Here is a 24,800-nt window from a genome sequence, read left to right as displayed (position 1 = left end):
GCTGGATGCCGCCGGTTCTTCTTCTCTGATCTGTGGGCGGAGCTGTGGCAACGTCAGACAGACGTGGCACACTCACTCACAGCCACTGCTCATCGAGTCTCTTAAAGAGGCAGGCAAAGCAGGGCTCAGAGCGGCCGCCGGTGGGGGGGCCCTCCTTTCCATATTAGTCCGGACCGCGTGCTGCCCAGGACTCCATGGGCAGCTGCGCTTAGCGGAGCGACAGTAGTGAAATTACAAATCTTGGCAGCGCCGCCACACAGGTCACCTGTAAGAGCCGCATTCAAGTGGCTAAAGAGCCGCTTGTGGCTCGCGAGCCGCAGTTTGCCAACCATTGGTCTATATCAGTGAAAAAGTTAATGTAAGTATACCTGGTGGTCTAGGGTAAGGAGGGGGAATAATTACAGTATCTCTAGATTAGTAAGGGGTGAATCTAAGGAACCCAGGTGCTCTAGGGCAGACAAAAGTTTAGACCGGGTCTCTGCTCTCTAGGGCGTACCGTTCCTGAGATATTCCTAAAAAATACCCTGCTATAGCCAATAGAAGCCAGCAAGCCTTTCACTTAAATCCATACACGCAGTCACATGTCCCTTATTAGCCAATAGAAGCTCGCAGGTCCTACTCCAGGTTGCCATAAAAACTGATTACAGGTTTTAGCAGTTCGCAGGTCCTTAAATATTCAGTCATATGACGTATGATGGCACAACTACACTGCTACATGCATGGAGGGAAGGGGCCACTATTAAACAGACGGCCGCTGTGGAGTTCACTGTTAAAAGAGTGGAACTGTGGAGGTCACTGTTAAAAGGGAAGGTACTGTGGAGGTCACTGTTAAAGGGGCGGCCACTATTAAAGGGACGGGCAATGTGGAGGTTACTATTAAAGGGGAGGGCACTGTGGAGGTCACTGTTAAAGGGGCGGTAACTGTTAAGGGGGCGGGCATTGTGGAAGTCGCTATTAAAGGGGCAGACATTGTGACGTCACTATTAAAGGGGTGGCCACTGTGGAGGTCACTGTTATAGGAGCGGGCACTGTGGATATCACTGTTAAAGGGGCGGCCACTGTTCAGGTCAATTTTAAAGGGGCGGCCACTGTGGAGGCCACTATTAAAGGGGTGGGTACTGTAGAGGTCACTGTTATGGGGGATACTGTTGATATCTTTTTACGACACACGGAAACATGAAATTAAATTGATGAAATATACCTGTGCGAAGTCGGTTCCTTCTGCTAGTTTTTTTATAAATTTGGGAAGACCCCTAAATATTGGGAAATAGAAAAGAGAATGCAAAGAGAAAGTGCGCTAGAGCAGGGTGCGCCGGTATACTTGTCTACTCAGCTTAAGGTACGGACAAGTCATGTGGGATCCATGCCTAGTTCATTTTAATGAACGTGAGCTTGTCCACTTTGGCTGTGGACAGGCGGCTGTGCTTGTCTGTGATTAACCCCCCTGCCGTGCTAAACACAAGTTTAGACAATACACTTGCTGCAGGGCAGGCCAGCATCTCCAAGGTGTAAAGGGCAAGCTCATGCTATGTGCCCAATTTAGAGACCCAGAAGTTGAATGGAGCAGACCCATCAATCAGTACGTGTAGGCATGTGCACATGTACTGTTCCACCATGTTTCCGAAATTCTGCCTCCTGCTAAGACATTCCATATCAGCTGGTGGTGCTGGTTGTTGTGGCTGACAAAGCTTTTCCACATTTTGGCCATGCTAACCCTCCCTTCTTAGGTGCTAGCAGTGCCCCAGCTGTGTTGGCAACTTTTTCCTTCTCCTCCTCCTGCCTTCGCCTAGAGCTTCCACTGAGCCCCCACTGTCAGGTGTGGATGCCATCAGCAGCGCGTCTACCAGTGTGCGCTTGTACTCGCGCATCTGCTGATCATGCTCCAGTGACGGAATTAAGGACAGCACATTGTCCTTGTACTAGGGATACAGCAGGGTGGCCACCCAGTAATCAGCACTGGTTAGAATGTGGGCAACTCAGCGGTCGTTGCGCAAGCACTGCAGTAGGTAGTCGCTCATGTGTGCCAGGCTGCCCAGAGGCAACGACAAGCTGTCCTCTGTGGGAGGTGTATCGTCTGTGTCCTCTGCATCCCCCCAGCCACGCTCCATTTATGCCCATAAGCTGCTTTGGGTGCCACCCTGCTGTGTACATGGTTTCTCCTCCTCATCATCCTCCTCCTCCTCCTCATCCTGCAGAACTGTGCCCTGGCTGGACAGTTGTGACCTGGCTTATGGTGTAGGAATCCACCCTCTGACCCACTTGTGAATGACTGGCCTGATAACCTCTTCCTCCTCCTCCTCTTCCTCCTGTGCCACATCCTCTTCCATCATCACCCAAATTTTTATTTTTTCATGGAGACATAGAAGTGGATAATAACACGGAGGACTGTTTCATCGGCACTGGCCATGTTGGTGGAGTACTCGAAACAGCACAACACGGCACACACGTGCCGCATGGAGGGCCACTCGTTGGTAGTGAAGTGGTGCTGTTCCACAGAGCGACTCACCCGTGCATGCTGCAGCAGAAACTCCACTATCACCTGCTGCTTCTCGCACAGTCTCTCTAGCATGTGCAAGGTGGAATTCCATCTTGTGGGTACGTAGCATATGAGGCGGTGAGCTGGAAGGCCGAAGTTACGCTGCAGTGCATACAGGCGAGCAGCAGCAGGGTGAGAACGTCGAAAGCGCGCACAGATGGCCCACACTTTCTGCAGCAGCTTTGACATATCGAGGTAATTTTTCAGGAACCTCTGCACCACCAAATTCAGCACATGATCCAGGCACTAGTGATGAGCAGCAGGGGTAATATTCGAATTTGCGATATTTCACGAATATTTAAGTGAATATGTGTCATATATTCGCAAATTAAAAAATGTGAGATTATTTTCTTGATTGCAAAAATCGGCAATGTAATATGCACGTATTGCATGCGCAATACAGGTGTGGGTCACTGTTACTACATTTTTCAAACTGCTAGAAGTTTCCTGAGACTGGAGAAAATGGTTGGCACGGCAGAACATTACAATAGCTTTACATGCATATAGAGTGCTCCAATATATTCACAATTGCGCAAATCGGCAATTAATGATGCGCATATTTTTGCGCAATGAGTTCAACTTCACATTTTAGCAGGTCTGACTACATATTGCTGATTGGTGCAGTTATTGTATTGTGAACTTGTGACATCACAGCACTATGTCTGTAGCATGTATGTATGGACAGCAGAACTACCTAACACTCTGCACTGGAACCCAGTGACTTGCCCGGGGGGGGGGGGGGGGGAGGTGGGGCATTTCTCCCCGGGTGCCAAATCTCACAGGGGTGCCAGGCCCAGAGGCAATGAGCGCTTCCATCAATACAGATGGAAGTGCTCATTGCTCTAGCGCTGATGCCCACATACTGCGGCGGGGCACAGGAGTGCATAGTTCCCTGCCTGCCCCACCGCCGATCACCGCATAGGCTTCAGGCCTAGTAGGCCTGATGCCTATGCTGTAGTTAAATCCCGGCGCAGTCATGAGCGATTATGTCATTGCATGCGCCTGAGCTGGGACGCAGCAGCACAGTGAAGTGTGCGCACCTTCCTCTGAGAGCAAGCATCTGAATATAGGTCAATATTAGGCCCCTTTCACATGGGCGAGTATTCCGCGCGGGTGCGATGCGTGAGTTGAACGCATTGCACCTGCACTGAATCCGGACCCATTCATTTCTATGGGGCTGTTCACATGAGCGGTGATTTTCACGCATCACTTATGCGTTGCGTGAAAATCGCAGCATGTACTATATTCTGCGTTTTTAATGTAACGCAGGCCCCATAGAAATGAATGGGGTTGCGTGAAAATCGCAAGCATCCGCAAGCAAGTGCGGATGCGGTGCGATTTTCACGCATGGGTTCTAGGTGATGGACCATGTAATTGGAGCATGTGATCTGACGTCACCACAGGTCATTTAGCCCATCATTAAAGAAGTAAAGAGACCGGGAACTACGCGATCAAGAGGAGAAGGTGAGTTAATGTTTTTATTTTTTTTAACCCCTCCAGCGCTATTTTACTATGCATTCTGTATTCAGAATGCTATTATTTTCCCTTATAACCATGTTATAAAGTAAAATAATACAATCTTCAGAACATCAATCTCAAGCCCGAACTTCTGTGAAGAAGTTTGGGTTTGGGTACCAAACATGCGCAATTTTTCTCACGCAAGAAAACGCACCCGCCTCTTATCCGGGCCAAAAATAAGACGCCCGTGTAAAAGAGGCCTTAAGCTTTTAGTCTTTTTTTTTCTTTTCCTTTTTTATTTTATGAACCATCTTTGGGGGACACAGGACAACATGTTGGTGAAAAATATTATGGTGGGATAATGTGTGGGGGCAAATTATTATGGGATGGATTACTATGTGTGGGGCAAATTACTATATGCGGGTAAGGTGGGGGAAACTACTGTGTGAGGGACAGTATGAATGGGGGCGGTGTGGGGAACACTACTGTTTGGGGGCAGTGTGAAGGAAATTACTATATGGGGGCAGTGTGGGAAAAATTACTGTGTGTTGGAAATTACTGTGTGGGGGCAGTGTGGGGGAAATTACTGTGTGGGGGAAGTTACTGTGCGGGGGCAGTGTGGGGCAAATTACTGTATTGGGGCAGTGTGGGGCAAAATACTCTATGGGGGCAGTGTGGGGGACATTACCATACAGGGGGCAGTGTGGGGGAAATTACTATACGGGGCAGTGTGGTAAAAATTACTATGTGGGGGCAGTGTGGGGGAAATTACTATATGGGGCAGCGTGTGGTGCGTTGCTATTGGTGGGGCACTGTAGGAGCAATTCTATTATTTCTGGGGACACTATACAGGGATTATTGCCTAGAGCACAATATAAGATGTTATTATTACTGGGGGCACACTAGGGGACATTATAGCTGTTGTGGACACTATAGGGACATTTGGGGTAATTTATCAAACTGGTGTAAAGTAGAACTGGCTTAGTTTCCCATAGCAGCCAATCAGATTCCAACCTTCATATTTGACAGCTCTTTTGGAAATCCAGTTCTACTTTACACCAGCTTGATAATTTACCCTAATTATGTCAACAGGGGTCACTATTTTTTCAGCAGTATAGTACCTGTGGCAGTGGGGGGCACAACGGGCGCAATATTGGGGGTGGCAGCAGGATGACACTGTGGGGACACCAGGATGAGGAGGTTGATGGAAAAATTGAGAAATCTAACGTGTCTGTGTTACAAACTCTGTAGAGGCGAGATGCGGCTGAAATCATTTGTCATGGCGGTCTAACGGGGGAGAATAGGAAAGGGAAGGTCTACATGACAGGAGATCTCCCTGGATGTAAGATGTATGTGCTCAAGTATTGAGGGGGGGGGGGGGTGCCAGAGAATGGACCCGCCCCGGGTGCCAAACACCCTAGGCACGCCACTGCTGGAACTAATCAGATACACTATATCACGATCTAACCTACACTGACTATCTCCCACTCACTATCTGTATTATATATATATATAAGCCAACTAACTAACTAACTAATGTAATTAAACAGTAAAGCACAGAGCACAGCAATAACTCTGCTGTCTCTCTCAGAAAATGGCTGCTGGGGAGGTTCTTATATAGTATGGGGTAGGCAACTTTTCTATTTTTTGCTCAGACAAAGACATTGCAGCCTTCTCATTGGCCCACAAGCAAGAAGGGAGGTTACTGATAAAAAAATAAATCTAGAATATTTGAGAATACAAATATATAGCACTATTCAAAATCTTCGCAAATTCTCGAAGTGGCGATATTCACGATTAAAATTCACAATTTAAATATTCACACCCAACACTATCAGGCACGGGATGTGCGTCAAACCAGCTTGCCCCAGAGCTGCTACAAGATTTTGCCAGCTATCGCATACCACCAGGCCGGGCTTGAGGCTCAGTGTCACCAACCACTCATCGGTCTGTTGTTCCATGCCCGTCCACAGCTCCTGTGCGGTGTGTGGTTTTTCCCCCAAACAGATGAGTTTTAAAACAGCCTGCTGTAGTTTCCCCCTGGCTGTGCTGAAGTTGGTGGTGCAGGTGTTACGCTGACTGGATGAGGAGGCGTTAGAGGAGAAAGCGGAGTAGGAAGAGGAGGCAACAGGATGCAACGAGAAACGTTGGCGAATAGACATGAGCCAAACTGCTATCCTCCTCAGCCCCAGCCGCCACTGCATTAACCCAGTGTGCAGTTAGGGAGATATAACATCCCTGCCCATGCTTACTGGTCCACATATCGGTGGTTATGTGGACCTTGCCACAGATGGCTTTGCGCAATGCACACACTGTGGCCAGGAATTTTGAAATGCTGGCATTCAGGGCCAGGGATTTCTAGTGGGTAGGGGGTACTTTTCAGGCAAAGTTCGGGTTTGGTTCCAGGTACCCGAACTCGCAAAGTTCGCTCAACAATAAAGGTGACATAGTGTGGAGGTGGCAGCAGCATCAGGAGACTACAGAGTGGCAAGGTGACATAGTGTGGAGGTGGCAGCAGCATCAGGAGGCCACAGAGTGGCAAGGTGACATAGTGTGGAGGTGGCAGCAGCATCAGGAGACCACAGAGTGGCAAGGTGACATAGTGTGAAGGTAGGTGGCAAAACTAGTAACTGATGAAGATGGTGGGTGAAAAAATGAGCACATAGGCATCAGATGTGTGGCATCAGGCGGGTGGCAGCATCAGAATAGTAGCTGAGGCAGGTAGCCAGAAGAAACCGGTCTCTTTTGTCACAGTGATGGTGTATCACCATAGATGATCTAGTCTGATGCATCAGGCATTGGTGGGTAGAAATCCTGGCTGATCCATGCCTGATTCATCTTGACAAAGGTCAGTCTCTCCACATTTTGGGTGGACAGGCAATTTCTACTTGGGGTAACTATGGCTCCCGCCAAACTAAACACCCGCTCTGATGCCACACTACTGGATGGACAGGACAGCTTTTCCAGGGCAAACACTGCCAGTTGAGGCCACAAATCCAGTTTGGCTGCCCAGTAGTCCAGCATATCTTCAATTTTGTGTGGTAGAGTGCTGTCCAAGTATTCCACCACCTGATGGTTCAGGTCCTGCTCCAGATCTAGATGCTGTGCTGCTGGTGAGTAGCTTCTTCACTAGGCGGGTGAATAAAGATGTACTTCAGCGACTCAAGAATCAAGTTGCTGCTGATGGAGCTGGAACTGCTCCTACCACCCAGCCTGCCACAGCAGCCATAGCAGAGCAACGTGAGCACAGATGCCCCCCCCAGTCAGACCTGCGAGAGGATGGGCGATGGAGCAGATAGGCAGCGGCCAACTGACTACATAGGATGTCTCTATAGTAGCTCAGTTTGTCCTCCCTCTCAGCGGGTGATTTGGACCGGTAGCGAGGGTCCAACAAGGTGGTGAGGCAGAAGTCATCCCTTTGCCGAATGGTGACAATCCAGCTGTCACTATGCAAGCAATTGAGCATGCATTGGGCCATTTGTGCAAGTGACTCGGAGGGACTCCCTGCCACCATCTCCACTGCATACTGCCACGGTGTGTCTGGGTCCTCTGCCTTGTCTTCCTCTTCGCCCTGTAGCTCCTCTGGCTGCTCCTGATCCTTCTCTCCTGTCACTTTTGTATACACATTGCTTGTGCTCCAATGTCCTCCTCTAGTTCAGCCCCCACATGGCTCATGTGGCCGTGAGATCTAGGAGCCATGTCTCCAGTTCCCTGACCAGCCAGATTTACCAGCATCTTTTCCAGGATATGAATCAGTGGAATGATGTTGTTCATCCCATAGTCCTGGCGATTGACAAATAAAGTGGCCTCCTCAAAGGGCACGAGCAAACAGCAGGTGTCACGATTGAGCTGCCACTGGCTAACATCGAAGTTACACAGGGGAGTACCTCTGTCTGCCTGTATTATCAAGAAATAGTTTATGGCCTTTTTCTGTTCGTACAGTCGGTCGAACATATGGAGAGTGGAATTCCAACGGGTGGAAACGTTGCATATCAGCCTATGTTGGGGGATGCAATTCTGCCGCTGCAGCTCAAGGAGGGTGTACTTTGTGGTGTACGAGTGGCTGAAGTGCATGCCAAGTTTCCTGGCCATTTTTAGGATGTCTTGAAGATGGGCAGAAGACTTCAAGAACCACTTGACAACCAGATTGAGCATGGCTCAGCCTTCCTTGATGCAGCAACGACACCATGTTCTTCCTGTTGTTGGTCACCATGGTTCTGATTTTTAGTTGTCACTGAGAAAGCCAGGTTTCGATTTCTTGATGAAGGACACGGAGCAGTTTCTCCCCTGTGTGACTCCGTTCGCCCAGGCAAACAAGGTGCAGAACAGCGTGACACCGCCGTGCCCTGCATATGTGGTATGCTGGAGGAGCACTGTGAATTGCCCCTGCAGTGGAGGCTGAGAACACGGTGGAGGATGAGGAGGCAGAGGTGGACATTGTTGTAGGACCAATGGCGTGAGAACATGGAGGCGGAAGCGGCGTCACCTGGACAAGTTGCTGGTGTGGCTGTGCAGGAACCATATTTATCCAGTGGGCCATAAAGGATATATATTGTCCCTGACCGTAGTTACAGCTCCACACGTCGGCACTGCAGTGCACTTTGCACTGGCCTACCTTCTGTTCTACATGCGTGTGTAAGGCTGGTACAGCCTTTTTGGCAAAGAAATTAGCTTGGGACTCTCCACCTCAGCTCGGCAGAAGCCATCAATTCTCTGAAAGGTGCAGAGTCCACCACTTGGAAAGGGAGGGACTGCAGCACCAGCAACTTGGCCAGGAGCACATTCGACATCTGCACCGTTGCATGAGTGCACACGCTGTTGTCTCCTGGCAATCGCTTCGGTGATTGATTGTTGACAGAATGACTGACGAGGAGTAGGAGCATCAGGACCAGCAATGATGGGAAGGACAGACAGCTCCCTTCAGCTGAGGTAGTGGAGCCTTGACTGCCTGAAATCGGGTGCGTGCCACTGGGTAATGCAGGGGTTGCTGTGGTAGGCTAGACCACCACATCTGAGCCACGGTTCTCCCAGGCCACTTTATGGTGATGCTGCATATGTTGACGCAGTGCTGTGGTGCTAACATTGGCTGTAATTTTCTTACTTCATCATACAACGGCAAATACCGGTACTTATTTTTGTGCCATTAATACACGCTAAAAAAAGGGCTTTAGAACATATAACTGCACCGCTGAATGGCAAATAAATATTTTTGGGCCACTAATAAATGCCAAAAAGGGCTTAAGAACATATAACTGCACCGCTGAACGGCAAATAATATATATATTTTTTGCCACTAATACACACCAAAAAGGGCTGTCATTTTCTCACTTTACCACACAACGGCTAATAAGCCCTTTTTTCCACTAATACAAGCCAACAAATACTTTCGAACATATAACTGCACAAGGGCAAATAAGAAGTAGAAATATTTCCTTGTAATAAATGGCTGTATTAAACAGCACTTGCACCCCAATAACAAGAACAGTTTGCTGAAATTACAGAGCTGTATAATGGCAATTTGGATCCGCATTAAGTGCAGCAAGGTGTAATAGGATTGTTCCTATTACCCAGGCTGTAAACTCCCCTACTGAACCCTGTTTTGCTTCAATACTGTGGAATGATTCTTCCCTATCCTTTCCCTGAATTTCTATACAGCAAAATAAAAGTCTTTTCTATCACTGTTCCTAGCGCCTGCTGACGTCTCTTTCTGCACTAAGTACACTGGAAAATGTCTGAATCCAAGATGGCTGAGTCTATTTATAAGGCTGTGACATCACAGGGCTGGCTGGCTGCTGATTGGCTGCATGCATGGCATTGTTGGTGATCCCTCATTCCCAGAGTTCCTTGCTCCATGTCCTAACACATGCAGCAGCCATTTTAGGAAAAAATGCGATTCGGAAATTCAGATTCGGTACGAATCAAATTTTTCCTGAAAATCGGATTGAATTAACTTTGTCAACTTAGAATCGCTCATCTCTAGGTATAAGGTCTTAACAAGGTTGTTCAATTCCCCAGATAAAACAGTGCTATTCTATGCTACTACATCAGCTTATTGTTGGTGAATTCAGAAGGATGGAGGTACCTTTTTCTACATGTTTGGTGTTTGGTGAAAGGGCATCTTTCAAAGATGTAATGCAATATGCCATACGTTCTTTCTATGTAACCTCGAAATTGCACTTCTCACTTCGGATATTTAGAAAGTAAAGGGTCATAGGGCCACATTATTTTCATACTTGATTACTGTGGCATCTTTATTGGCTTTCTAACGAGCCACCTTCTATAAATGGATGTATTAACAAAGTTGATTAACCCTTTCACGGGCGCCATAGCCACGGGTGGCCACCTGCTTCTTATAGCAGACACCCGTGGCTCATGTCTGCAACTGGCAGTAATGCCGATCGCGGACATTTAACCCCTTCGATACTATGGTCAATCCTGACCACGACATCTTAGCACACTGAAAACCGAAAGCTTTTACTTTGGTTGTGCTACAGCTCCCCGTGTGGCGATCAGAGGATCCGGAGCATGTGTGCAGCAGCCCCTGTCTCTGTGAATGACAGGAGGCTGCTGCATAGTATTTCCTATGGAGCCCTTGCCTGTAACAGGGTTCCATAGGAAAGTGGTAAAATCATCATACATTCTAATGCAAGTGCATTGGAGTCTATGATAATAGCAATCAGATATATGATTGTTAGAATTCCCTATGGGAACTATAAAAAAGTGTAAATAAAAAAGTTTAAAAATAAATAAAAAAACATAAAAATTCAAATCACCCCTCTTTTCCCAAAATAAAAATAAAAGAACTAAAAAAATTACAAAAATACACATCATAGGTGTTATGCTGTGTGAAAACGCCCATAGTATAAAAATATAAAAGTATATTCCCCATACGGCCAACAGCAAAACGGAAAAAAGCGTCCAAATGGTTGGTTCACCGTTTTTGGTTGCTTAATTTTCTACAAAAAATTAAATAAGTAATCAAAAAGTCATAGATACCCCAGAAAGGTATCAATAAAAAGTTTAGCTCGCCCTGCAAAAAATGAGCCCCCATCCAGCTCTGTACACAAAATTATAAAAAAGTTATAGGGGTCAAAATATGGCGACAAAAAACAAAAACTGTTTTTTTTTCCCACTTAGTATCACTATACATATAAGGTATCGCTGGATTCGTACTGACCGGTAGAATAAAGGTAGCCAGTCAGTTTTATCGTACATCGAACGCCGTAAATAAAAAACTCGTAAAACTGTGCTTCCCACTACATCAGATGCAATATTAAATGGTGTTTTTGGAAAGTACAACTTGTCCCACAAAAAACAAGCCCTCATATGGCTATGTGAACAGTCAAATAAAAAGGTTATGGTTCTGGGAATGCAGGGAGCGCAAAACAAAAACGCAAAAAAAAAAAATCCAGGCCTGAAAGGGTTAATTATACAAATTTGAGGAGAGTTCTCACTGTAAGGCCTCTTTCACACTACCGTTTTTTTTTCCTTTTTGCGGTCCGTTTTTTGCGTTCCGTATACGGTCCGTATACGGAACCATTCATTTCAATGGTTCCGCAAAAAAACTGAATGTGTTCCGTATGCATTCTGTTTCCGTATTTCCGTTTTTCCGTTCCGTTGAAAAGATAGAACATGTCCTATATTTGGCCGCAAATCACGGTCCGTGGCTCCATTCAAGTCAATGGGTCCGCAAAAAAAACGGAACACATACGGAAATGCATCCGTATGTCTTCCGTATCCGTTCCGTTTTTTGCGGAACCATCTATTGAAAATGCTATGCCCAGCCCAATTTTTTCTATGTAATTACTGTATATGCCATACGGAAAAACGGAACGGAACAACGGAACGGAAACGGAACCACAACGGAAGCAATTAAAGGAACAACGGATCCGTGAAAAACGGACCGCAAAACACTGAAATGGACATACTGTAGGGTGAAAGAGGCCTAAACCTCATGCTAGAGACACTTTACTTTCCATTTGGCAACAATTGCATGCCTATAGAAAACTTCAATAGGTGATAGCGAAGATATGTATGTCTATGTAGCCGCTCAGACTTCACTATCTACAGTATAGAGACGGTTTTAGTGCCTCTCATTATCTCTATGGACATCTGGTTTATTCTGTTTGATTATTATGGTTAGTTAACTGTTTCAAGTACTCACTTGTACAGACTTACGAGTCTACTATTATCATATGTTATATCAACTGCCTACACCTTTAAAAATCAATGACAATTTTAAATAATAAAATTTAAATCTATCCAGTTGTGTCGTACAGAAATTCCACAATGTCTTAACATGACTACAGAGGTAAATCTGCTCAATGCTTTCCCTCCTGTCTTGCTAATCAGTTTGGCTAATGGAGTGTTCTCCATTTAAAATAAAAACTTAAAGCAGTACTTTAAATTTAAAGTCTTATACAATAGGTTCCTCCTTTTTAAAATGATACATAAAAGATGCAGAGTGGACTTGGTATGGATTAGTGAAAGCATTTTTGACACAGTTATATATGTTGTGATTTAATGAATGTATTGATTTAATGTCTGAGATTTAACCTCAAGTTTCCAAATACATTTTGTTCGAGAGGCGCAGATAGCATAAATTTCCAGAAGTCCCTGTCAGGTCAAAAATTAATAGTGTCTGAACGCACAGGGGTTTCATTTTGTAATTTATTTTTACTTGCAAAATAAAAATTGGGAATTAATATCAAGGGGTTATATTGCTAAAAACAATGAATTTACCATATGGCGCAGATATTTTTTCAATTTTGCTGTATTATTTACATCTCTGTCTTGCTATATTGGATATTTGACATAAATGTTTCCATGGCAAACTCTGGAGCCTGCTTGTAGGCATTATGTAGTGAAACCACTGTAATATAATATATAGCCCAAATCAGGACTTTAAATGGCACCTGTAAATTTTTACATGTAGTATGGTCTATGGGCAGCATGCTATAAAGCAGGATGAGCAGAGCAAATTTGCAGCTTTGTGGTGAAAGATTACTTATAACTTGTCATTTATTAACTTACATTTCTGCTTAGGAACCCAATGGCTGACAGTATTACTTCTATGATTGTAATTGCAGAGATAGCTGTCAGCCGCTAAGTAGGACAGCCCACTGGACTCCTGGGGATAGAAAGAGAAAGGATTTCAATTAATAAGTGAATAACATAATAATGAAATATATAAAATACATAAATAAATCTATACAGGCAAGTCACATTATTATGACTGGAGATGAGCGAAGTTATAAAAAATTTGATTTGGCTACTTTGCCAAAGTTCACTAAGAAATTCCATTTGGTTAAATTTGATATAACCCCTCAGTTGCTGCATTCAGTGTTGATCACGGTATCTGACAGTTACATTGAGGCCTTTCAGGGGTTAATCAAGGGTTAAAAAAATACATACTCATCTCATCCATTTGCTCATGGAGATGCCATCAGGGCCATCTTGATTGAAGAATGTGCGCTAAATCTTGCGCATGCTAACATGATGACATCATCACGCTGTGTGGACATTATGACATGGTGACGTTAAATGTCAGCATGCACAAGATTTGGCCAATTTTCTTCAATCAAGATGGCTGCGACAGCCTTTCGCGAGCAAATGGATGAGGTGGGTATGTGTTTGGGTTTTTTAACCGCCGTTTCAGTAAAAATGTATTCATTACCACAAAGCGCCAGGAAATTCAGCTTCGTGGCGAATCAAATTTTTCCTGAAATTTGGATTGAAGTAAATTTGCTCAACACTAATTATAACCACTTTCTACTTCGACAATGGCAGTGTGTAGCTCATGGAGGCAGTCATGTGTCGCGAGCTGACGTGGTGGGTATATAAGGTGTCTTGCACACATATCCCTCGTTGCTAGCATGGATAAAAGGGGCAATTTATCAGAGTTGCAAAAATGGATGACTATTTGGGTTTTAGGCCAAGGGTGATAGTATTTCTGAAACTGTGCAGTTTGTCAACAGTTTTTCTGCTGCTGTAGTGAAAGTGTATCTGTCACGGAAGGTGTACAGGAAACAAGACAATGCAAAATGAATATGACTCACTGGATCCAAAACTAAGGAACAAAAGACCTGCATAAGACCTGGCACTCTCCCTGACTGCTCAGCCTATGCGAAAATCCCAATGGTGGATGATCGCATATCCATGTACCTCGACTATATACCACCTGAACACCCTACAATAGTGAGGGGACACGACCACCGGCTCCCTACACTGGACACGGAGGGAGTCAGGGTCACCTGGGATCCAGCAAACAGAAAATCACAAATAAATGTACAGCACTTATCTTGTAGAAGGCTGGAAAATAGGATCAGCATGCACACACACTCCAGGAAGTTGTATAAGCCGCACACTAATGCATTATGGGGAGGAATTTAAAGGGATGCAATCAGTCCAACTACATGACAGCTGAGAGAGGCTAACGAGATGAGGAACTGAAATTCAAAACAAAGAAAACTCAAGGAGTAGGTTCTGAAAGGCTTCTGTCAGAGCTTCTCAGCTGTCTGGTTGTGACAGTATCGTGAGTGGACAGATAGGACCATTGTGAATAGGTGATGTGGAAACTGTGGAACACTGCGTGTCATTGATGTGACAGGTAAATATAAGCTAGGTAAGCAAGCCAGATTGACATGCTACAGTGGAGCAGCTCACCCCCAAAATGAACCAGGGGCTTCCAGAGTGTGTCTACAACAAAAGTTCGGCCAGCGATACTGCTTATGGGCCTCTGAAGTTTACGGATGGTCACTGCACCTCTGATAACAAAGTTGTATTGGCAGCAAAGTCTTCAACTTTCACGGGTTGCTTTCTCCGATGAGTCATGTTTTAGCTTCATCGAATGGATGGACGTTGGCATGTTAGGGGAGAAACATCAGAGAAAAAATTACCCTAAAACTATTGCTAGGACGAACACAAGCTAGTGGTTGGAGCACTATAGTCTGGGGGAATGTTTTTGTGGCATTCTTCTTATCTTCCCTGGCACAGATTTGATCTTTCTGCAAGAAAATGTGACATGTCAGATGTCTATAAATGGCTACAGCAGCAGATAACGGAGTATAGCAACATACAGCAATATATAACAGTGTATAGCAGTATACAGCAGTATATAACAGCGTATAGCAGTATACAGCAGAAGATAAAAGAGTATAGCAGTATGTAGCACTATTTAACAGTGTATAGCAGTATACAGCACTATATAACAGTGTATAATAGTATACAGCAGTAGATAACAGCACATAACAGTATACAGCAGCAGATAACAGAGTATAGCAGTATACAGCAGTATATAACAGCGTATACTAGTATACAGCAGTATATAAGTGTTTAGCAGTATACAGCAGTATATAACAGTGTATAGTAGTATACGACAGTAGATAACAGTGTATCCTAGTATGCTGCATTATATAACAGTGTACAGCAGTATACAGCAGTAGATGACAGTGTATACCAATATATACAAACTGAAAAGAATGGTGTGGTATTAGCAGGAGGTGCTCAAACCCACATGCAGTCATGCATATATATAGTGGAGCAAATCCTGCACTTGTGGCCCGTTGCTAATGAAAATCCCCAGCAAAAATGCATATGGTGGAGGATGCCTGCAGCGGACCACAAGTACCACAATAGACATCCTACACAAGGTAGCAATTGTGTGGATGTGATAATCAATATAACAATATAACAAAATGATAGCAAAGCCAGGTGCACTCTGCGGTCTTACTAAGCCCTCAAACTGATTTTAAAATTGAGAGATTAGTCAACATGTCCTACGGTGTAGGACATGTCTAAGCCCGGGCACCACGCCAAGGTTTCTCAAGTAGCCCGAGTCCTAACACTCTCCTACCTGAGCCGTTTGGGCAATACCAGGAGCCAATGGGCAAATTACAGGAGCATGAGGCCGACTCACAAACAGCTCACCAGTTACCTCCAGCATGTAGCCATGCTTGCAATGGGGGCAGGGAGGAGTCTGCGAGTCTTACTCAAGACTGGCTGATGTGGCCCAGGCCTCACAGGTGCACCTAAATGTGGCCTGTAGATGGAAAACAGGCACATTTAAAATTGAGTTTATACACCTCCAAGAATCTCTATATATACAAACTGAAAAGAATGGTGTGGTATTAGCAGGAGGTGCTCAAACCCACATGCAGTTGTGCATATATATAGGGGAGCAAATCCTACACAGCAGTATATAACAGAATATAGCAGTACTCTGAGAACGAGGGATCACCCACAATGCCATGCATGCAGCCAATCAGCAGCCAGCCAGCCCTGTGATGCCACAGCCCTATAAATAGCCTCAGCCATTTTGGATTCAGCCATTTTCCAGTGTACTTAGTGCAGGGAGAGATGTCAGCAGGCGCTAGGGACAGTGCTAGGAAAGACTTTAAAACTTTTATATCGCTGAATAGAAGTACAGGGGAAAGATCATTAGAAGTGTAAGGAAAGGATAGGGAGGAATTATTCCACACTATAAAAGGAGAACAGGGTTCAATAGGGGAGTGTACAGCCTGGGTAATAAGAACAATGCTATGACACTGGTTAAATGGAGTAAAAAAAAAATGTAATTTTTATTTATAAAGATTTGCTAATTTCCAAGTTTCAATTTCTGTACCTCTATAATACATAGTAATACCTCCAAAAATAGTTATTAATTTACATTCCCCATATGTCTACTTCATGTTTGGATCATTTTGTAAAAGCCATTTTATTTTTTGGGGACGTTACAAGGGTTAGAGGTTTAAAAGCAAATCTTGAAATTTTTCAGAAAATTTCTGATAACCCACTTTTTCAGGACCAGGTCAGGTCTGAAGTCACTTTGTGAGGCTTACATAATAGAAACCACCCAAAAATGACCCCATTTTACAAACTACACCCCTCAAGGTATTCAAAACAGATTTTACAAACTTTGTTAACCCTTTAGGTATTTCACAAGAATTAATGGAAAATAGGTTTTACGGTTTGTGGAAGGCAGATTTTTCTGGACTGTTTTTTTTTTTTACACCATGTCCCATTTGAAGCCCCCCTGATGCACCCCTAGAGTAGAAACTCCATAAAAGTGACTCCATCTAAAAAAAAATACACCCCTCAAGGTATTCAAAACTGATTTTACAAACGTTGTTAACCCTTTAGGTGTTCCACAAGAATTAATGCAAAATAGAGATACAATTTCACAATTTCACTTTTTTGGCAAATTTTCCATTTCAAGAATTTTTTTTTCCAGTTACAAAGCAAGGGTTAACAGCCAAACAAAACTCAATATTTATGGCTCTGATTCTGTAGTTTACAGAAACACCCATTATGTGGTCGTAAACTTCTGTACGGGCACACGGCAGAGCGCCGAAGGAAAGTAATGCCATACGGTTTTTGGAAGGCAGATTTTGCTGGACTGGTTTTTTGACATGTCCTATTTGAAGCCCCCCTGATGCACCCCTAGGGTAAAAACTCCAAAAAAGTGACCCAATTTTAGAAACTACGGTATAGGGTTGCGGTTTTGTTGGTAATATTTTAGGCTACATATGATTTTTGTTTGCTCTATATCACACTTTTAGTGAGGCAAGGTAACAAGAAATAGCTGTTTTGGCACCGTTTTTATTTTTTGTTATTTACAACATTCATTCATCTGACAGGTTAGATCATAATTAACCTATTTAAGTATATAAATGGGCCAAACAAAAAAAATACAGCAAAAAGCTGTTCTATGTAAAATGTGCTCAAAAGACAAGGGGGGACTGCCTCCGACTGAAGAAGGAAAAGTTCAGTCTCCAGAAACGTCAAAGCTTCTTTACTGTAAGAACTGTTAATCTGTGGAATAGACTTCCCCATGACGTGGTCACAGCAGGAACAGTGCACAGTTTCAAAAAGGGTTTAGACAAATTTGTAAAAGTAAAAAACATAAATGCTTATGAAAATGTGTAGAAATCTGAGTCTCACTTCCTTCTGGGATTCAGGTCCCCCCCCCCCCCATCCCTTGGTTGAACTTGATGGATGTTTGTCTTTTTTCAACCATATTAACTACGTAACTATGTAACGTTACACTGCAGATGTGGCACAGCTATTGTCACTGTCCGCAGCGGACACCATCTATGGAAAAAGGACACTGGATGTCACAGATATTTTTTGGATGCGCACACTTTACACTGAAGATGTGGCTCAGCTAATGTCACTGTCCGCAACGGACACCATCTACGGAAAAAGTACACTGGATGTCAGATATTTTTGGGATGCGGACACTTTACACAGGAGATGTGGCGCAGCTAATGTCACTGTTCGCAGCGGACATCGTCTACGGAAAAAGTACACTATATGTCACAGATACATTTTTTAAGCGCACACTGTTACACTGCAGATGTGACACTGGTTATGTCACTGTCAGAGGCGGACACCGTCTATTGAAAAAGTACACTGTATGTCCCAGATATTTTTTGGGATGCACACACTTTACACTGGAGATGTTGCGCAGCTAATGTCACTGTCTTCAGCTGAGACCGTCTACAGAAAAAGTGCACTGAATGTCAGCTTTTGTTTGGACGCGCACACTTTACACCGGAGATGTGGTGCAGCTAATGTTGCTGTCTGCAGCGGCCTAACTATTGTACGCTATTTAGGATGCGCTAAAAATAGATATTGCTGCCACACACAATAGTCCTTAGAAGGACTTTTGGGTCTGTTAAGTTTTTGCAATTTAGCACAGGTTGCGTTAAAAATATATATTACTGCTGCTACATACAACAATAGTCCTTAAAAGGACTTTTGGGTCTCTGAAAAGTTTTTAAATAAAATTATTCCTATTTCACTCACTACACTGCCACCTCCACACTCTGTCATTGTGCCACTCTGGCCTACTCATGCTGCTGCTGCCATCTCTACACTATGTCACTTTGCCACTCTGTGGCCTCTTCATGCTGCTGCTAACTCAACACTATGTCACTGGTCAACTCTATAGCCTCCTTGTGCTGCTGCTGCCACCTCCACACTTTGTCACCTTGTCACTCTGTGGCCTCCTCATGCTGATGCTAAATCAACACTATGTCCCTGGTTCTCTCTATGGCCTCCTCATGCTGTTGCTGCTGCTGCCACCTCCGCACTATGTCACCTTGACGCTCTATGGTCTCCTCATGCTGCTGCCAACTCACTGGGCCACTCTGTGGTCTCCTCATGTAGCTTTCCCCTCCACTGTCATTGTGAGACTCTGTGGCCTCCTTGCGCTGCTGCTGTCACCTCCACACTATGTCACCTTGCCAGTCTGTGATCTCCTCATGCTGCTGCTGCTGTAACCTCCAGACTATTTCACCTTGCCCTCTGTGGCCTCCTCATGGTGCTGCTAACTCAATGCTATGTCACTGGGCCACTCTGTGGCCTCCTCATGCTGCTGCTGCTGCCACCACCACACTATGTCACCTTGACTCTCTATGGTCTCCTCATGCTGCTGCCAACTCACAACTCTGTCACTGGGCCACTCTGTGGTCTCTTCATGTACCTGCCACCTCCACACTCTGACATTGTGCCACGCTGTGGCCTCCTCGCGCTGCTGCTACCACCTCCACACTATTTCACCTTGCCCTCTGTGGCCTCCTCATGCTGCTGCTAAATCAACATTATATCACTGAGCCACACTGTTGCCTCCTCATGCTGCTGCTGCTGCCACCTCCACACTATGTCACCTTGCCACTCTGTAGTCTCCTCCTGCTTCTGCCAACTCACAGCTCTGTCTCTGGGCCACTATGTGGTCTCCTCATGCAGCTGCCACCTCCACACTCTGTCATTGTGCCACTCTGTGGCCTACCCATGCTGCTTCTGCCACCTCTTTACTATGTCACTTTGCCACTCTCAGGCCTCCTCGTGCTGCTGCTGCTGCCACCTCCACACTATGTCACCTTGCCAGTCTGTGGCCTCCTCATGCTGCTGCCATGTTCACACTATGTCACCTTTCCACTCTGTGACCTCCTAATGTTGCTGCTAAATCAACAATATGTCACCTTGCCACTCTGTTGCGTCCTTATGCTGCTGCTTCTGCCACCTCCACACTATGTCACTTTGCCAGTCTGTGGCCGCCTCATGCTGCTACTAACTCAATACTATGTCATCATGCTGATGTCACCTCAACACTATGTAAATGAGCCACTCTGTGGTCTCCTCATGCTGCTGCTACCTCAACATTATGTCATTGGGTCACTCTGTGGACTTCTCAAGCTGTTCTCGCATCCTCCCCACTCCATGACTGGGCCACTATTTTGCCTTTTTGGCATTGGTTGACATTATCATTTATTTGACCCTTCTTCTGATCTGTCAAAAGGAAGGAAAAATTTGATGCACAATGGATCCTTTCTATTTAGCAGCTGTAAGGCCTGTATGGTCCCATCAGAATTGGCTTATGATTTGGTAGACAAAAGCAGGTGTGGGTACAATACACAGAAGACATGCAAATTATCCATTCATGTGTCATCTCTGTTTTGGATCAACTCCATTTTTTGGGGGGGCTTTAGAAATACTGATGGATTACTGACCAAATGCTGACCGAGTGAAGGCAGATTCTCATCACACAGGATCCGTATTTGGGGAGTTATTGTTTTGATGGATCAATGGAAAGGCAAGATAGTCAGTGACGTCAACACAAACTTACTGCTAACACCCTCTTCACTCTGTCAGGGGGCTCTACTTGTATAAGCATTTAATAGAACAGGTTCTGTAGACATCTATGTGGAATCAGCTGATGACGGTGTAAAAGGAGTGCACTCTTTCACGCTACAGTAGGATCTTGGGTCTCTTCACAGTTCTTTTTACCTGGCGCTAACATCAACCTGTAAGGCTGAGTTCATACTTGAGTTATTTGGTCAGTTTTGGCCCTGTAACTGCCCAAATAAGTGAAGTGTGCAGTGATTCTAAGAGCGACACCTGTTATCTGCATGTCATACTGACTCCCAATATTGTTTCACTACCACAGCAGGCTCCCCACGCATGTTACTGCAAGGCACAGTGTTCTACACCACTATACCGGCTCTCTGCAGCCAGGAAATAGCTGTTTTTTAACATAATTCGCTGCAAATAAATTTGTATCGAATTGAACTTATTTGGAAAATTCGGCAAACGGGCCAAATCTAATTTTTGAGAAATTCACTCATCTCTAATCATATGCTGTAGCAGTATACAGCAATATATAAGGCCTCGTTCACACTTCAGTGTTTAGTCAGTGATTTCCATCAGTGATTTGTGAGCCAAAACCAGGTGCAACTCTAAACACAGAACAGGAGCAGATCTTTCCCTTCTACCTCATGTCTGTGGAGGCTCCACTTCTGGTTTTGGCTCACAAATCACTGATGGAAATCACTGACCAAACACTGAAGTGTGAACGAGGCCTAACAGTGTATACTGGTATACAGCAGAATATAATATACTCAGTCTCTGTTGAGGTAGGAACTACTTCCACTTAGGTCTCTCTCTTAGGCCTCTTTCACACGAGCGTGACGGATTAGGTCCGAACGTTCAGGGTGCGTTCAGTGAAACTCGCACTATTTTGCAAGCAAGTTCAGTCAGTTTTGTCTGCGATTGCGTTCAGTTGTTCAGTTTTTTCTGCGCGGGTGCAATGCGTTTTTATGTGTTTTTCACGCGCGTGATAAAAAACCGAAGGTTTACAAACAACATCTCTTAGCAACCATCAGTGAAAAACGCATCACAACCGCACTTGCTTGCGGATGCAATGCGATTTTCACGCAGCTCCATTCACTTCTATGGAGCCAGGGCTGGGTGAAAAATGCAGAATATAGAACATGCTGCGATTTTCACGCAACGCAGAACTGATGCGTGAAAAACAACGCTCATGTACACAGACCCATTGAAATTAATGATTCAGTGTGGGTGCTATGCGTTCACATCACGCATTGCACCCGCGCGGAAAACTCGCTCGTGTGAAAGGGGCCTTTAAGTCCAAGCTATCACTGCCAGCAACTCTTAGCCCAAACTCTACTTTTCATCTGATCGTTACATTGGGTCTCCACTCTCCAGCACTTTCAATCCTGCTGTCATTATGAAGGCTACAGGGGATTTGTCACCCAGGAGTCACAAGTGACTGTGTCAGTATTTTATATATTATGATAAAATACAACAAATTATAATAAAATAAGGAAGAGCATACATTCTTCAGCTCAACAAATACAATGAATTCCAAAGCATCAACAGTGTGGCATATACAACAAAATATCCAATAGGTTATGTAAAAGCCCCTTGGTAATGGCCTATACAAAGATCAATTTTATAAAATAAATAAATGGCTTTTAAAGCTGGCTACTCATAGTAAAATAATGCTGTGTGATGGGACAACTAGACAAATAAATTACAGCCTGCATGATCAGTAGCGCTGATAGCGTACATGATAGAAAATCTTCTTGTGATTATGCAATCCTTTACATGTTTATTTTTTATTGAGAATGGTAGTATTGCAAACTGCTGTGCTAATAGGCCACAAGCTTATCAGGGAATGTCACACTGCACCAATAATTGTGATTGGACAACTGGTACTGACTTTTCCACTTCTGTCCTGATGTTTCTCAGTTGACACGAGGTGGATGTGATAGATGTAGGGGCATAACAGATCAAGTGAACCTCCACTTAGTATAGCTAATTCTGGTAATAAATGTGAATTTCAGGAAAAATTCAATTCGCTGTGAAAGCGAATTTCCTTGTGCTTTGTGGTAGTAAATCGGTTTAACCTAAAATAGTAAAAGTAATACTGACCTGTTCCATTTGCTCGCGACTGGCCACCCACCGCCATCTTCCTTAAAGCCAAAATACGTTGTGCATTTACATATGACGTCACCATGCTGTCTGGCATGATGACGTCATCTTAGCGCGACATTTCGCCCCAGACCATCAAGCAAGATGGCAGCAGGGGGCTCGTCGTGAGCAAATGGATCAGGTGAGTATTATTATTATTATTATTTTACACTCTTTTATTTATATCAGATGCTGCAATCATGTATGAACGCGGCATCTAAGGGGAACCATGCTGAGTTCAGAATAAATGTCTAATATAAGAGCTAATATGACCAAATTTATAAATCAAATTTATGTACAAAGTAAAATTGAAGTTCCTGTAATTTACTGCAGAAACTCCTCTACAAATAGTATGTACACAGCATCATAGATTACAATGATGCTGTGGACGTCGGGCCGCCCGAGGGGCTATTGTCCCGCACTCATATGATCTTATGAGTGCGGGACAGTGGGGCTGAAAGCACATGGGTTTCTGCAAGCCCCATTAAAGGGAATCTTTCATCAACTTTATGCTGACCTCACTGAGGGCAGCATAAAGTAGTGACAGAAATGCTGATTTCAGCATTGTGTCACTCATGAACAAATAGTAAGTTGTTGCAGAGAAACCAGCTTTATAATCATTGGAGCCCAGGCCTGGAAAAGAGTCAAATCTACCTGAGAAGAGTCATGGTTATCCATAATCTCCTGCTCTCCCTGCCTATTTGCTGATGATTGGCAGTTCTCTCCTAGAGAGAAAGGGAGAAAACTAGGTAGAAGACTGTCAGTCATCAGCAGGTGGGCAGGAGAGCAGGAATGTATGAATAACCAGGACTCTTCTCAGGTGGCCGTGACTCTTTTCCAGGCCCAGTCTGCAATGATTGTGATGTTGGTTCTTAACAACCACTTACTTTTAACTTTTAAATAAAAGACTGCTGAAATCAACTCACCTGTCTCTACTTTATGCTGACTTTAGTATGGGCAGCATAATGTTGATGACAGGTTCCCTTTAAGGTGAATGAAACTGATTTTCAGTTACTGAATTTTTTGCAAACAAAATCCGCAGTATGTGAAGGCGCCCTTATATACCCGATTTTCACATGTTTAACATAATCATTGACAATAGTGAAACACTTGTTTTTAATGCTCAGGTAAAAAAAGAGGAAAATCACTTTCTTAACTAAAAGAGCAGACTGTGCTGACTGTCAAATCTCACAGAATGGGCTCTAAAGCATAACTGTTCCTGTCAGCTCAGTATCAATCATATCTCTTTTCTTACACTAGAGAAACATTTACTCTATGCTTATACAGTCAAGTGCATGCTGCATTAAAGAGATTAGTGTTCCTGAGACCATTACTGTTTTGTAACCCACACTTTGTGCTTGGGGTGAGTGCCAGACCTATAAAAGTGACATCTCTTCTTTGAAGTACAATGGCAAATTAAATGAGAGCTTAATAAAAATACTGATAGTATTGATTTGTGTATGGTTTCCTAGTGTATTATTTTATTTATGAAATTAATTCATTAATAGGGTTTCCAAGACTTTTAGGCCTCATGCACACGACAGTTTTTTTTCACGGCCTGCAAAAACGGGGTCCGTGGGTCCGTGATCCGTGACCGTTTTTCCGTCCGTGGGTCTTCCTTGATTTTTGGAGGATCCACGGACATGAAAAAAAAGTCATTTTGGTGTCCGCCTGGCCGTGCGGAGCCAAACGGATCCGTCCTGAATTACAATGCAAGTCAATGGGGACGGATCCGTTTGATGTTGACACAATATGGTGCCATTTCAAACGGATCCGTCCCCATTGACTTTCAATGTAAAGTCTGGAGTTCTGTTATACCATCGGATTGGAGTTTTCTCCAATCCGATGGTATATTTTAACTTGTAGCGTCCCCATCACCATGGGAACGCCTCTATGTTAGAATATACTGTCGGATATGAGCTACATCGTGAAACTCATTTCCGACAGTATATTCTAACACAGAGGCGTTCCCATGGTGATGGAGACGCTTCAGGTTAGAATACACAAAAAAACTGTGTACATGACTGTC

The sequence above is a fragment of the Bufo gargarizans genome, chromosome 1 (genome assembly GCF_014858855.1).
Source record: "Bufo gargarizans isolate SCDJY-AF-19 chromosome 1, ASM1485885v1, whole genome shotgun sequence".
In the NCBI taxonomy this organism is placed as follows: domain Eukaryota; kingdom Metazoa; phylum Chordata; class Amphibia; order Anura; family Bufonidae; genus Bufo; species Bufo gargarizans.
This window is presented reverse-complemented; position numbering follows the sequence as displayed.